Source organism: Diorhabda carinulata, chromosome 11 (genome assembly GCF_026250575.1).
Source record: "Diorhabda carinulata isolate Delta chromosome 11, icDioCari1.1, whole genome shotgun sequence".
In the NCBI taxonomy this organism is placed as follows: Eukaryota; Metazoa; Arthropoda; class Insecta; order Coleoptera; family Chrysomelidae; genus Diorhabda; species Diorhabda carinulata.
The window spans coordinates 1,142,717-1,155,991 of NC_079470.1; positions in this window are offsets into that span (position 1 = coordinate 1,142,717).

Consider the following 13,275-nt stretch of genomic DNA (forward strand, 5'->3'; position numbering starts at 1 on the left):
GCTTCAATGGATGTTAATCGACGATATCTGACAAAGTTAGACGCAAACTCACTCAAATATATGAGAAATGTTGAAATTCGACTTTAAATTAGGAAGATAGACTTAGAAAATTTTCACTCAACACAAAGTGACAATCGACCTCAATGGGCTTCAATCAATGTTAATCGACGATATCTGACAAAGTTAGACGCAAACTCACTCAAATATATGAGAAATGTTGAAATTCGACTTTAAATTAGGAAGATAGACTTAGAAAATTTTCACTCAACACAAAGTGACAATCGACCTCAATGGGCTTCAATGGATGTTAATCGACGATATCTGACAAAGTTAGATGCAAACTCACTCAAATATATGAGAAATGTTGAAATTCGACTTTAAATTAGGAAGATAGACTTAGAAAATTTTCACTCAACACAAAGTGACAATCGACCTCAATGGGCTTCAATGGATGTTAATCGACGATATCTGACAAAGTTAGACGCAAACTCACTCAAATATATGAGAAATGTTGAAATTCGACTTTAAATTAGGAAGATAGACTTAGAAAATTTTCACTCAACACAAAGTGACAATCGACCTCAATGGGCTTCAATGGATGTTAATCGACGATATCTGACAAAGTTAGATGCAAACTCACTCAAATATATGAGAAATGTTGAAATTCGACTTTAAATTAGGAAGATAGACTTAGAAAATTTTCACTCAACACAAAGTGACAATCGACCTCAATGGGCTTCAATGGATGTTAATCGACGATATCTGACAAAGTTAGACGCAAACTCACTCAAATATATGAGAAATGTTGAAATTCGACTTCAAATTAGGAAGATAGACTTAGAAAATTTTCACTCAACACAAAGTGACAATCGACCTCAATGGGCTTCAATGGATGTTAATCGACGATATCTGACAAAGTTAGATGCAAACTCACTCAAATATATGAGAAATGTTGAAATTCGACTTTAAATTAGGAAGATAGACTTAGAAAATTTTCACTCAACACAAAGTGACAATCGACCTCAATGGGCTTCAATGGATGTTAATCGACGATATCTGACAAAGTTAGATGCAAACTCACTCGAATATATTAGAAATGTTGAAATTCGACCTCAAATTAGGAAGATAGACTTAGAAAATTTTCACTCAACACAAAGTGACAATCGACCTCAATGGGCTTCAATCAATGTTAATCGACGATATCTGACAAAGTTAGATGCAAACTCACTCAAATATATTAGAAATGTTGAAATTCGACTTCAAATTAGGAAGATAGACTTAGAAAATTTTCACTCAACACAAAGTGACAATCGACCTCAATGGGCTTCAATGGATGTTAATCGACGATATCTGACAAAGTTAGATGCAAACTCACTCAAATATATGAGAAATGTTGAAATTCGACTTTAAATTAGGAAGATAGACTTAGAAAATTTTCACTCAACACAAAGTGACAATCGACCTCAATGGGCTTCAATGGATGTTAATCGACGATATCTGACAAAGTTAGATGCAAACTCACTCAAATATATGAGAAATGTTGAAATTCGACTTTAAATTAGGAAGATAGACTTAGAAAATTTTCACTCAACACAAAGTGACAATCGACCTCAATGGGCTTCAATCAATGTTAATCGACGATATCTGACAAAGTTAGATGCAAACTCACTCAAATATATTAGAAATGTTGAAATTCGACTTCAAATTAGGAAGATAGACTTAGAAAATTTTCACTCAACACAAAGTGACAATCGACCTCAATGGGCTTCAATGGATGTTAATCGACGATATCTGACAAAGTTAGATGCAAACTCACTCAAATATATTAGAAATGTTGAAATTCGACTTCAAATTAGGAAGATAGACTTAGAAAATTTTCACTCAACACAAAGTGACAATCGACCTCAATGGGCTTCAATGGATGTTAATCGACGATATCTGACGAAGTTAGATGCAAACTCACTCAAATATATGAGAAATGTTGAAATTCGACTTTAAATTAGGAAGATAGACTTAGAAAATTTTCACTCAACACAAAGTGACAATCGACCTCAATTGGCTTCAATGGATGTTAATCGACGATATCTGACAAAGTTAGATGCAAACTCACTCAAATATATGAGAAATGTTGAAATTCGACTTTAAATTAGGAAGATAGACTTAGAAAATTTTCACTCAACACAAAGTGACAATCGACCTCAATGGGCTTCAATCAATGTTAATCGACGATATCTGACAAAGTTAGATGCAAACTCACTCAAATATATTAGAAATGTTGAAATTCGACTTCAAATTAGGAAGATAGACTTAGAAAATTTTCACTCAACACAAAGTGACAATCGACCTCAATGGGCTTCAATGGATGTTAATCGACGATATCTGACAAAGTTAGATGCAAACTCACTCAAATATATGAGAAATGTTGAAATTCGACTTTAAATTAGGAAGATAGACTTAGAAAATTTTCACTCAACACAAAGTGACAATCGACCTCAATGGGCTTCAATCAATGTTAATCGACGATATCTGACAAAGTTAGATGCAAACTCACTCAAATATATTAGAAATGTTGAAATTCGACTTCAAATTAGGAAGATAGACTTAGAAAATTTTCACTCAACACAAAGTGACAATCGACCTCAATGGGCTTCAATGGATGTTAATCGACGATATCTGACAAAGTTAGATGCAAACTCACTCAAATATATGAGAAATGTTGAAATTCGACTTTAAATTAGGAAGATAGACTTAGAAAATTTTCACTCAACACAAAGTGACAATCGACCTCAATGGGCTTCAATGGATGTTAATCGACGATATCTGACAAAGTTAGATGCAAACTCACTCGAATATATTAGAAATGTTGAAATTCGACCTCAAATTAGGAAGATAGACTTAGAAAATTTTCACTCAACACAAAGTGACAATCGACCTCAATGGGCTTCAATCAATGTTAATCGACGATATCTGACAAAGTTAGATGCAAACTCACTCAAATATATTAGAAATGTTGAAATTCGACTTCAAATTAGGAAGATAGACTTAGAAAATTTTCACTCAACACAAAGTGACAATCGACCTCAATGGGCTTCAATGGATGTTAATCGACGATATCTGACAAAGTTAGACGCAAACTCACTCAAATATATGAGAAATGTTGAAATTCGACTTTAAATTAGGAAGATAGACTTAGAAAATTTTCACTCAACACAAAGTGACAATCGACCTCAATGGGCTTCAATCAATGTTAATCGACGATATCTGACAAAGTTAGACGCAAACTCACTCAAATATATGAGAAATGTTGAAATTCGACTTTAAATTAGGAAGATAGACTTAGAAAATTTTCACTCAACACAAAGTGACAATCGACCTCAATGGGCTTCAATGGATGTTAATCGACGATATCTGACAAAGTTAGATGCAAACTCACTCAAATATATGAGAAATGTTGAAATTCGACTTTAAATTAGGAAGATAGACTTAGAAAATTTTCACTCAACACAAAGTGACAATCGACCTCAATGGGCTTCAATCAATGTTAATCGACGATATCTGACAAAGTTAGATGCAAACTCACTCAAATATATTAGAAATGTTGAAATTCGACTTCAAATTAGGAAGATAGACTTAGAAAATTTTCACTCAACACAAAGTGACAATCGACCTCAATGGGCTTCAATGGATGTTAATCGACGATATCTGACAAAGTTAGACGCAAACTCACTCAAATATATTAGAAATGTTGAAATTCGACTTCAAATTAGGAAGATAGACTTAGAAAATTTTCACTCAACACAAAGTGACAATCGACCTCAATGGGCTTCAATGGATGTTAATCGACGATATCTGACAAAGTTAGATGCAAACTCACTCAAATATATTAGAAATGTTGAAATTCGACTTCAAATTAGGAAGATAGACTTAGAAAATTTTCACTCAACACAAAGTGACAATCGACCTCAATGGGCTTCAATGGATGTTAATCGACGATATCTGACAAAGTTAGATGCAAACTCACTCAAATATATGAGAAATGTTGAAATTCGACTTTAAATTAGGAAGATAGACTTAGAAAATTTTCACTCAACACAAAGTGACAATCGACCTCAATGGGCTTCAATCAATGTTAATCGACGATATCTGACAAAGTTAGATGCAAACTCACTCAAATATATTAGAAATGTTGAAATTCGACTTCAAATTAGGAAGATAGACTTAGAAAATTTTCACTCAACACAAAGTGACAATCGACCTCAATGGGCTTCAATGGATGTTAATCGACGATATCTGACAAAGTTAGATGCAAACTCACTCAAATATATGAGAAATGTTGAAATTCGACTTTAAATTAGGAAGATAGACTTAGAAAATTTTCACTCAACACAAAGTGACAATCGACCTCAATGGGCTTCAATGGATGTTAATCGACGATATCTGACAAAGTTAGATGCAAACTCACTCGAATATATTAGAAATGTTGAAATTCGACCTCAAATTAGGAAGATAGACTTAGAAAATTTTCACTCAACACAAAGTGACAATCGACCTCAATGGGCTTCAATCAATGTTAATCGACGATATCTGACAAAGTTAGATGCAAACTCACTCAAATATATTAGAAATGTTGAAATTCGACTTCAAATTAGGAAGATAGACTTAGAAAATTTTCACTCAACACAAAGTGACAATCGACCTCAATGGGCTTCAATGGATGTTAATCGACGATATCTGACAAAGTTAGACGCAAACTCACTCAAATATATGAGAAATGTTGAAATTCGACTTTAAATTAGGAAGATAGACTTAGAAAATTTTCACTCAACACAAAGTGACAATCGACCTCAATGGGCTTCAATGGATGTTAATCGACGATATCTGACAAAGTTAGATGCAAACTCACTCAAATATATGAGAAATGTTGAAATTCGACTTTAAATTAGGAAGATAGACTTAGAAAATTTTCACTCAACACAAAGTGACAATCGACCTCAATGGGCTTCAATGGATGTTAATCGACGATATCTGACAAAGTTAGATGCAAACTCACTCAAATATATGAGAAATGTTGAAATTCGACTTTAAATTAGGAAGATAGACTTAGAAAATTTTCACTCAACACAAAGTGACAATCGACCTCAATGGGCTTCAATCAATGTTAATCGACGATATCTGACAAAGTTAGATGCAAACTCACTCAAATATATTAGAAATGTTGAAATTCGACTTCAAATTAGGAAGATAGACTTAGAAAATTTTCACTCAACACAAAGTGACAATCGACCTCAATGGGCTTCAATGGATGTTAATCGACGATATCTGACAAAGTTAGACGCAAACTCACTCAAATATATTAGAAATGTTGAAATTCGACTTCAAATTAGGAAGATAGACTTAGAAAATTTTCACTCAACACAAAGTGACAATCGACCTCAATGGGCTTCAATGGATGTTAATCGACGATATCTGACAAAGTTAGATGCAAACTCACTCAAATATATTAGAAATGTTGAAATTCGACTTCAAATTAGGAAGATAGACTTAGAAAATTTTCACTCAACACAAAGTGACAATCGACCTCAATGGGCTTCAATGGATGTTAATCGACGATATCTGACAAAGTTAGATGCAAACTCACTCAAATATATGAGAAATGTTGAAATTCGACTTTAAATTAGGAAGATAGACTTAGAAAATTTTCACTCAACACAAAGTGACAATCGACCTCAATGGGCTTCAATCAATGTTAATCGACGATATCTGACAAAGTTAGATGCAAACTCACTCAAATATATTAGAAATGTTGAAATTCGACTTCAAATTAGGAAGATAGACTTAGAAAATTTTCACTCAACACAAAGTGACAATCGACCTCAATGGGCTTCAATGGATGTTAATCGACGATATCTGACAAAGTTAGATGCAAACTCACTCAAATATATGAGAAATGTTGAAATTCGACTTTAAATTAGGAAGATAGACTTAGAAAATTTTCACTCAACACAAAGTGACAATCGACCTCAATGGGCTTCAATGGATGTTAATCGACGATATCTGACAAAGTTAGATGCAAACTCACTCGAATATATTAGAAATGTTGAAATTCGACCTCAAATTAGGAAGATAGACTTAGAAAATTTTCACTCAACACAAAGTGACAATCGACCTCAATGGGCTTCAATGGATGTTAATCGACGATATCTGACAAAGTTAGACGCAAACTCACTCAAATATATGAGAAATGTTGAAATTCGACTTTAAATTAGGAAGATAGACTTAGAAAATTTTCACTCAACACAAAGTGACAATCGACCTCAATGGGCTTCAATCAATGTTAATCGACGATATCTGACAAAGTTAGACGCAAACTCACTCAAATATATGAGAAATGTTGAAATTCGACTTTAAATTAGGAAGATAGACTTAGAAAATTTTCACTCAACACAAAGTGACAATCGACCTCAATGGGCTTCAATGGATGTTAATCGACGATATCTGACAAAGTTAGATGCAAACTCACTCAAATATATGAGAAATGTTGAAATTCGACTTTAAATTAGGAAGATAGACTTAGAAAATTTTCACTCAACACAAAGTGACAATCGACCTCAATGGGCTTCAATCAATGTTAATCGACGATATCTGACAAAGTTAGATGCAAACTCACTCAAATATATTAGAAATGTTGAAATTCGACTTCAAATTAGGAAGATAGACTTAGAAAATTTTCACTCAACACAAAGTGACAATCGACCTCAATGGGCTTCAATGGATGTTAATCGACGATATCTGACAAAGTTAGACGCAAACTCACTCAAATATATTAGAAATGTTGAAATTCGACTTCAAATTAGGAAGATAGACTTAGAAAATTTTCACTCAACACAAAGTGACAATCGACCTCAATGGGCTTCAATGGATGTTAATCGACGATATCTGACAAAGTTAGATGCAAACTCACTCAAATATATTAGAAATGTTGAAATTCGACTTCAAATTAGGAAGATAGACTTAGAAAATTTTCACTCAACACAAAGTGACAATCGACCTCAATGGGCTTCAATGGATGTTAATCGACGATATCTGACAAAGTTAGATGCAAACTCACTCAAATATATGAGAAATGTTGAAATTCGACTTTAAATTAGGAAGATAGACTTAGAAAATTTTCACTCAACACAAAGTGACAATCGACCTCAATGGGCTTCAATCAATGTTAATCGACGATATCTGACAAAGTTAGATGCAAACTCACTCAAATATATTAGAAATGTTGAAATTCGACTTCAAATTAGGAAGATAGACTTAGAAAATTTTCACTCAACACAAAGTGACAATCGACCTCAATGGGCTTCAATGGATGTTAATCGACGATATCTGACAAAGTTAGATGCAAACTCACTCAAATATATGAGAAATGTTGAAATTCGACTTTAAATTAGGAAGATAGACTTAGAAAATTTTCACTCAACACAAAGTGACAATCGACCTCAATGGGCTTCAATGGATGTTAATCGACGATATCTGACAAAGTTAGATGCAAACTCACTCGAATATATTAGAAATGTTGAAATTCGACCTCAAATTAGGAAGATAGACTTAGAAAATTTTCACTCAACACAAAGTGACAATCGACCTCAATGGGCTTCAATCAATGTTAATCGACGATATCTGACAAAGTTAGATGCAAACTCACTCAAATATATTAGAAATGTTGAAATTCGACTTCAAATTAGGAAGATAGACTTAGAAAATTTTCACTCAACACAAAGTGACAATCGACCTCAATGGGCTTCAATGGATGTTAATCGACGATATCTGACAAAGTTAGACGCAAACTCACTCAAATATATGAGAAATGTTGAAATTCGACTTTAAATTAGGAAGATAGACTTAGAAAATTTTCACTCAACACAAAGTGACAATCGACCTCAATGGGCTTCAATGGATGTTAATCGACGATATCTGACAAAGTTAGATGCAAACTCACTCAAATATATGAGAAATGTTGAAATTCGACTTTAAATTAGGAAGATAGACTTAGAAAATTTTCACTCAACACAAAGTGACAATCGACCTCAATGGGCTTCAATGGATGTTAATCGACGATATCTGACAAAGTTAGATGCAAACTCACTCAAATATATGAGAAATGTTGAAATTCGACTTTAAATTAGGAAGATAGACTTAGAAAATTTTCACTCAACACAAAGTGACAATCGACCTCAATGGGCTTCAATCAATGTTAATCGACGATATCTGACAAAGTTAGATGCAAACTCACTCAAATATATTAGAAATGTTGAAATTCGACTTCAAATTAGGAAGATAGACTTAGAAAATTTTCACTCAACACAAAGTGACAATCGACCTCAATGGGCTTCAATGGATGTTAATCGACGATATCTGACAAAGTTAGACGCAAACTCACTCAAATATATTAGAAATGTTGAAATTCGACTTCAAATTAGGAAGATAGACTTAGAAAATTTTCACTCAACACAAAGTGACAATCGACCTCAATGGGCTTCAATGGATGTTAATCGACGATATCTGACAAAGTTAGATGCAAACTCACTCAAATATATTAGAAATGTTGAAATTCGACTTCAAATTAGGAAGATAGACTTAGAAAATTTTCACTCAACACAAAGTGACAATCGACCTCAATGGGCTTCAATGGATGTTAATCGACGATATCTGACAAAGTTAGATGCAAACTCACTCAAATATATGAGAAATGTTGAAATTCGACTTTAAATTAGGAAGATAGACTTAGAAAATTTTCACTCAACACAAAGTGACAATCGACCTCAATGGGCTTCAATCAATGTTAATCGACGATATCTGACAAAGTTAGATGCAAACTCACTCAAATATATTAGAAATGTTGAAATTCGACTTCAAATTAGGAAGATAGACTTAGAAAATTTTCACTCAACACAAAGTGACAATCGACCTCAATGGGCTTCAATGGATGTTAATCGACGATATCTGACAAAGTTAGATGCAAACTCACTCAAATATATGAGAAATGTTGAAATTCGACTTTAAATTAGGAAGATAGACTTAGAAAATTTTCACTCAACACAAAGTGACAATCGACCTCAATGGGCTTCAATGGATGTTAATCGACGATATCTGACAAAGTTAGATGCAAACTCACTCGAATATATTAGAAATGTTGAAATTCGACCTCAAATTAGGAAGATAGACTTAGAAAATTTTCACTCAACACAAAGTGACAATCGACCTCAATGGGCTTCAATGGATGTTAATCGACGATATCTGACAAAGTTAGATGCAAACTCACTCAAATATATGAGAAATGTTGAAATTCGACTTTAAATTAGGAAGATAGACTTAGAAAATTTTCACTCAACACAAAGTGACAATCGACCTCAATGGGCTTCAATGGATGTTAATCGACGATATCTGACAAAGTTAGACGCAAACTCACTCAAATATATGAGAAATGTTGAAATTCGACTTCAAATTAGGAAGATAGACTTAGAAAATTTTCACTCAACACAAAGTGACAATCGACCTCAATGGGCTTCAATGGATGTTAATCGACGATATCTGACAAAGTTAGATGCAAACTCACTCAAATATATGAGAAATGTTGAAATTCGACTTTAAATTAGGAAGATAGACTTAGAAAATTTTCACTCAACACAAAGTGACAATCGACCTCAATGGGCTTCAATCAATGTTAATCGACGATATCTGACAAAGTTAGACGCAACTCACTCAAATATATGAAAAATGTTGAAATTCGACTTTAAATTAGGAAGATAGACTTAGAAAATTTTCACTCAACACAAAGTGACAATCGACCTCAATGGGCTTCAATCAATGTTAATCGACGATATCTGACAAAGTTAGATGCAAACTCACTCAAATATATTAGAAATGTTGAAATTCGACTTCAAATTAGGAAGATAGACTTAGAAAATTTTCACTCAACACAAAGTGACAATCGACCTCAATGGGCTTCAATGGATGTTAATCGACGATATCTGACAAAGTTAGACGCAAACTCACTCAAATATATGAGAAATGTTGAAATTCGACTTTAAATTAGGAAGATAGACTTAGAAAATTTTCACTCAACACAAAGTGACAATCGACCTCAATGGGCTTCAATCAATGTTAATCGACGATATCTGACAAAGTTAGACGCAAACTCACTCAAATATATGAGAAATGTTGAAATTCGACTTTAAATTAGGAAGATAGACTTAGAAAATTTTCACTCAACACAAAGTGACAATCGACCTCAATGGGCTTCAATGGATGTTAATCGACGATATCTGACAAAGTTAGATGCAAACTCACTCAAATATATGAGAAATGTTGAAATTCGACTTTAAATTAGGAAGATAGACTTAGAAAATTTTCACTCAACACAAAGTGACAATCGACCTCAATGGGCTTCAATGGATGTTAATCGACGATATCTGACAAAGTTAGACGCAAACTCACTCAAATATATGAGAAATGTTGAAATTCGACTTTAAATTAGGAAGATAGACTTAGAAAATTTTCACTCAAAACAAAGTGACAATCGACCTCAATGGGCTTCAATGGATGTTAATCGACGATATCTGACAAAGTTAGACGCAAACTCACTCAAATATATGAGAAATGTTGAAATTCGACTTCAAATTAGGAAGATAGACTTAGAAAATTTTCACTCAACACAAAGTGACAATCGACCTCAATGGGCTTCAATGGATGTTAATCGACGATATCTGACAAAGTTAGATGCAAACTCACTCAAATATATGAGAAATGTTGAAATTCGACTTTAAATTAGGAAGATAGACTTAGAAAATTTTCACTCAACACAAAGTGACTATCGACCTCAATGGGCTTCAATGGATGTTAATCGACGATATCTGACAAAGTTAGACGCAAACTCACTCAAATATATGAGAAATGTTGAAATTCGACTTTAAATTAGGAAGATAGACTTAGAAAATTTTCACTCAACACAAAGTGACAATCGACCTCAATGGGCTTCAATGGATGTTAATCGACGATATCTGACAAAGTTAGATGCAAACTCACTCAAATATATGAGAAATGTTGAAATTCGACTTTAAATTAGGAAGATAGACTTAGAAAATTTTCACTCAACACAAAGTGACAATCGACCTCAATGGGCTTCAATCAATGTTAATCGACGATATCTGACAAAGTTAGATGCAAACTCACTCAAATATATGAGAAATGTTGAAATTCGACTTTAAATTAGGAAGATAGACTTAGAAAATTTTCACTCAACACAAAGTGACAATCGACCTCAATGGGCTTCAATCAATGTTAATCGACGATATCTGACAAAGTTAGATGCAAACTCACTCAAATATATTAGAAATGTTGAAATTCGACTTCAAATTAGGAAGATAGACTTAGAAAATTTTCACTCAACACAAAGTGACAATCGACCTCAATGGGCTTCAATGGATGTTAATCGACGATATCTGACAAAGTTAGATGCAAACTCACTCAAATATATGAGAAATGTTGAAATTCGACTTTAAATTAGGAAGATAGACTTAGAAAATTTTCACTCAACACAAAGTGACAATCGACCTCAATGGGCTTCAATGGATGTTAATCGACGATATCTGACAAAGTTAGACGCAAACTCACTCAAATATATGAGAAATGTTGAAATTCGACTTTAAATTAGGAAGATAGACTTAGAAAATTTTCACTCAACACAAAGTGACAATCGACCTCAATGGGCTTCAATCAATGTTAATCGACGATATCTGACAAAGTTAGATGCAAACTCACTCAAATATATTAGAAATGTTGAAATTCGACTTCAAATTAGGAAGATAGACTTAGAAAATTTTCACTCAACACAAAGTGACAATCGACCTCAATGGGCTTCAATGGATGTTAATCGACGATATCTGACAAAGTTAGATGCAAACTCACTCGAATATATGAGAAATGTTGAAATTCGACTTTAAATTAGGATGATAGACTTAGAAAATTTTCACTCAACACAAAGTGACAATCGACCTCAATGGGCTTCAATCAATGTTAATCGACGATATCTGACAAAGTTAGATGCAAACTCACTCAAATATATTAGAAATGTTGAAATTCGACTTCAAATTAGGAAGATAGACTTAGAAAATTTTCACTCATTACAAAGTGACAATCGACCTCAATGGGCTTCAATGGATGTTAATCGACGATATCTGACAAAGTTAGATGCAAACTCACTCAAATATATGAGAAATGTTGAAATTCGACTTTAAATTAGGAAGATAGACTTAGAAAATTTTCACTCAACACAAAGTGACAATCGACCTCAATGGGCTTCAATGGATGTTAATCGACGATATCTGACAAAGTTAGATGCAAACTCACTCAAATATATGAGAAATGTTGAAATTCGACTTTAAATTAGGAAGATAGACTTAGAAAATTTTCACTCAACACAAAGTGACAATCGACCTCAATGGGCTTCAATCAATGTTAATCGACGATATCTGACAAAGTTAGATGCAAACTCACTCAAATATATTAGAAATGTTGAAATTCGACTTCAAATTAGGAAGATAGACTTAGAAAATTTTCACTCAACACAAAGTGACAATCGACCTCAATGGGCTTCAATGGATGTTAATCGACGATATCTGACAAAGTTAGACGCAAACTCACTCAAATATATGAGAAATGTTGAAATTCGACTTTAAATTAGGAAGATAGACTTAGAAAATTTTCACTCAACACAAAGTGACAATCGACCTCAATGGGCTTCAATCAATGTTAATCGACGATATCTGACAAAGTTAGACGCAAACTCACTCAAATATATGAGAAATGTTGAAATTCGACTTTAAATTAGGAAGATAGACTTAGAAAATTTTCACTCAACACAAAGTGACAATCGACCTCAATGGGCTTCAATGGATGTTAATCGACGATATCTGACAAAGTTAGATGCAAACTCACTCAAATATATGAGAAATGTTGAAATTCGACTTTAAATTAGGAAGATAGACTTAGAAAATTTTCACTCAACACAAAGTGACAATCGACCTCAATGGGCTTCAATGGATGTTAATCGACGATATCTGACAAAGTTAGACGCAAACTCACTCAAATATATGAGAAATGTTGAAATTCGACTTTAAATTAGGAAGATAGACTTAGAAAATTTTCACTCAACACAAAGTGACAATCGACCTCAATGGGCTTCAATGGATGTTAATCGACGATATCTGACAAAGTTAGATGCAA